Source organism: Nematolebias whitei, chromosome 1 (genome assembly GCF_014905685.2).
Source record: "Nematolebias whitei isolate Nwh7 chromosome 1, NemWhi1, whole genome shotgun sequence".
Taxonomy (NCBI): Eukaryota; Metazoa; Chordata; class Actinopteri; order Cyprinodontiformes; family Rivulidae; genus Nematolebias; species Nematolebias whitei.
This window is the reverse complement of record NC_056498.1, coordinates 22841911-22846509: the sequence shown is the minus strand read 5'-3', so window position 1 is coordinate 22846509 and position 4599 is coordinate 22841911.

Genomic DNA, 4599 nt, shown 5'->3' with positions numbered 1-4599 from the left:
ATATATATATATATATATATATATATATATTCTAAAACACAAACACAAATACTAACAGCATCATACAATAAAAATCAAAAGAGAATGACCAAAAACCGAATGACAGAAAACAAACAACATTTAAAGACTAGTCATCAAAAACTGCTTGTTTGTGCATTTAGCAAACAAAAATATATTAACACGGTGTTCTCCCTTAGGCAAGACTTTTTTTTTGTACATATTTTCAACTCAGCACCAGTTTTATGTCTACCCTGCTGAGAATCAGGCTACTGAGGGACATTGTCACAGCAGAATGGCTTCACCTCAGCTGAACTCAAAACAGATGAAAGCTTCAGCGCTTTGCAACACTCCTCATTTGAAATAATGTCTGTGAACTGTGGTGTAAAGAGAAGTGACTGGGTTCAAAACTCGCTTTTTCTATTCTAATCCTCCAACTAAAGATGCTCTTTTTTCCAGCCAGTGCAAGAAAATGACAAATTCTAATCCCTGTTGAGAAGCTTTCCCTATAAATGCATTCGACTGCACATTCATGTAGAAACTTGGCTCCTTGTGCTGTGATAAGCAATTTTTTACTGCTGCCACAAAAGACAGATGATGTGTGTGTGTGTGTGGGGGGGGGGGGGGGGGGTGCACATGCATGCATGTGTGTGTGTGCATGTGTGTGTGTAAACCGGCCACCCTAATCATTTGAGAAGACTATGCTATCTAGTTTTAAAAGTGTCGTTTTCTCAAATGATTGGGGTGGCTGTTGTAGTGACCAAAGATTAATCTATGGAAGCCAAGGCCATTGAACCTGGTGGTGGGTAAAATTGCTCTCTCCGCTTGCCTGGATCTGTCACTCTGCGCCACCCATGACAAACAAATAAAACTGCCTTGTTCTTATACACAGTGTATCTCCTACTTCAAATATACTACATCAAAACATTAAGGTTTACTTGCATTCCCTGTTCAGTTTCAGTCCAGAAAACCGCTGATCTTGTAAACATTCCCTATTTAAATCCCTCAGCGATGGGGTACATGGGCGTTCCACTTGTTTTCATTTTTGTACTTTATGCACCACGTCAAATTACAGTTTGAATGGAGCTAATTTATCAGAGTGTCAGTGTTTGTTCGTGTTTTCAAGCCAACAAAATGTTGAGTACTGGTATATGTTCTAGAGATGCACTGATCCAATACCAATATTGTATCGGTACCAATGTTTTTTTTTTTTTTAAACTTCGGGATCAGGTATTGGTGACAATGTGACCGATCCATGACTGGGCAGATGTATTCACTAATTCTATGCTTTGTGCTCAGAGTGACGTCACGTGCTAGCGTACTGACTGAACAAATTAAAGTTGTGTTGTTTTTACATGTTTGACCAAGCTTGTGAAGCTCTTGGTGTGTTTAAGTGTGCTGTTATTATGGTGCAGAGTTTTCAATAAATTTGTAATTCAGTACATTCATGCCTGCGTTTAAAAAAAAAAATGTTTTAAGTTAATTCAGCACTGGGTTTGTAAGTTCAAACATCCAGGTAGACAACAAAAATGGCTAAACTTATCATCTGGACCTGTTTCAGAAACGGGTCCAGATGACATGATTTAGCCGTTTTTGTTAATTCAGCACTGTTTTTCTGTATCAGATCGGTATCGGATCGGTATTGACCGATACTAAACAGCAAATATCGGTTTCGGATCGGAAGTGAAAAAAAGTGGATTGGTGCATCCCTAATATGTTCATCTGTATATGTACCGATACATGTTGCGTGATGATGAGTCATTAATGCGGTGCCTTGGAATTAAATTACCCCACACCAGCTGAGTGATTCATCCATCCCCATATGTTTAACAAGACAGTGATGCTTCTCCTGAGAATCTCACTCTGCCTCACTATGGGACAGGTTTACAATAAGCAGTATAAAACAAGGACGGAAAAAATCTAAAACACAATCCAAGAGACTGGAGAGGAATCAGCAGCAAGAAAAATAAGGTACATAGGATGAGATTAGCTTTGTCATGTCATATACATAATCTTGAACAAATAACTTTAAAGCATTTTTATCCCCACTCTGTAATGAAAGGCAGGTGATCATGTAATTTTCTGTGTGTGTTTGGCTGTCATGTTAGCAAAATATCTCATATCCCATTGGCATGTTTTAGTGAAACTTTCAGTAAGTATATATACATTTTCACCTGATTAACCTTTTGAAGTAAATGATTCAAGATACCCACCATAGCTAATCAAGCATTGCAAAAACAAAATAGCTATAATTTTGTAAATTTTACAAATATTCAGCAAACATTTAGTGTGGTAGTAGTTGAGAGTCAGCGCCAAGAAATACTTTGAGCATCAACATATCATCTAAGTTCTTAGTTTAAAACTTTGCCATGGGATTAATAAAGTATCTATCTGTCTTTTTCTACATGCATGTTTCCATTTCAAATATTGAGCATAAGAGTTGCCGATATGGCCTAATATTAATATTGAAAAATTTGTTTGTTTTTTTTCATGATACACAATATATCGTGATAAAGTATTTTGACAGGGATGACAGAAAATCGGAGGCAATAGTAGGAAGGATGGTGTGAATTTTCGCTCTAACTGAAATAATTTTATTCATAAAAAATCTCAAGAAGGCATCACTGCTTATAGCTGCAAGGATACATGGGTCAACAGAGATAGGACTTTTCATTAGTCTAGCTATGGTACTGAACAGAAACCTGGAGTTTTTATTCTCATCTATTAAAGATGAATAATATATTATAATCAGTATAATAGTAGAATAATATACAGTTCTAGCTTTATGAAGGGTTTTCTTATATGTTAGCAGACTATTTCTCAAAGTTAAATAAAATTCCTCCACTTTTGTGGAGCACCGTTTTCTTTCCTGCTTTCTAGATGCCTGTTTTAAAGTACGTAACTCAGACTTGAGTTAGGAGAATGGAGCCAGCTTCCTCTGATTTATCATTTTCTTTATCGGCAGAGCAATTTTATCAAGCGATTTTTGCATTAAAGTTGTAAAATTGTCAACCAGATCATCTAAGTCACTGTTCTCTGATGTATTGCTCTGCAAGACAGAGGAAAATAACAACGGCAGAGATTCTTTAAATTTGGTTACAGCATTCTCTGATAAACACCTGCTAAGATGAAATTTACTCCCAGTGTAGTAGTCACCCAGTGTGTAGTCAGTTAATGTAAACTCAAAGGTTATTTAAAACATCATCAGACAGAACAGGATTTTGAGGATGTATTAATAAATACTTAATCTCGAAGCCATCACCAGATCAAGAGTGTGATGATGAGAATGAGTGGATGTGTGGACATTTTAGGTAAAACCAATTGACTATTATATTATTAAAGGCTATACTTAAGCTATATACTATAAAAGTATATTCCTACTGCTGCTATACTTTCTTGTGCTAAATGTCCAAATCAAATGATCTTGTACATTTGCAATTATCCTAGTAAACTTTAGGTGATTTTTACAATTGCACAGAATGTTTAAGCTTTAAACAAAAAAACGTATAAGAAGTGTGCACTATGCATGTACAATCAACTGCAAAGACAAACAAATGTAAATTATCCAAATGAGCACAGGAACATTCTCACACTGGTTTCATCATGTCTCAATTATACCAAGCTAGCATGAACAATTGTTTTTTGTATTAACTTCTGTGGCATGGAAATAACTCAAACACCACCATGTAGTCTCAGCCTATCAGAAGACACTCATAAAACAAGAGCTGCTGACTGCCAAACACTCCAACATAACTTCCTGTTTCCTCTTATATGTTCACAATGAACTACTTTTTGTCATGCAAATGTGCTTGGTTTGGTTTTATGTTGCCTTGCTCTTTCTGACACAATTTTAACACTGGGGCTAATTCTACATATTTTATCTCCTTTTGTACCAACAGAAGCTCACAGTGGTGTTATTATGAAGCTGCAATTAACTTATTTTGGTTCATCAGTGAATCTGCATAAACCCTGAAAAGCTCGAACAACAGCACACACTTTCAAACCATTGTTAGTGCGGCTGACATTGAAAACTGTTTGTAAATTAGGAATATGCATGGAAATCTGGATGGAGGGTCTTCATCTGCAGGTAGGAGGCAGATAACAAAAAAAGGACAAGGTTATTTAGTGCTCATGAATGTGCAAATGAATCATAATGAGTGGCTTAACAGTATCCAATTGTATTCAATTATTGTAAATACAGAAAGGATGCCTTTGTTGCTGACATATTTTGACAGTTAATTTGTTTCCAATTAAGAAAATTAGACTGAACTTTCACAGGGCTGTGTTTAGATGTGAAACACACCCAATACTTGGCGGATTCTTCAAGTTATGCTTTGATCCACATTTTAGGAGCATAAGACAAATAGTTTTGAGATTTTGAGTCCACCTACAGTATATCTGATTTGTACATGGATTATCTTACAAAATAAGACATTAATAAAAGTTTTCAAGCTCAACATGGATGCAAATGACTGTTTTAGTCCTATGGCTTTCTACTAAACTCGCTAAGTTTCCCATCATCATATTTCTGAGTGAAGAAAAAAAACATTAAATTTTTTAAATTGATTGAAGGTGCCAACTACACACAGATTGTTCGCACAA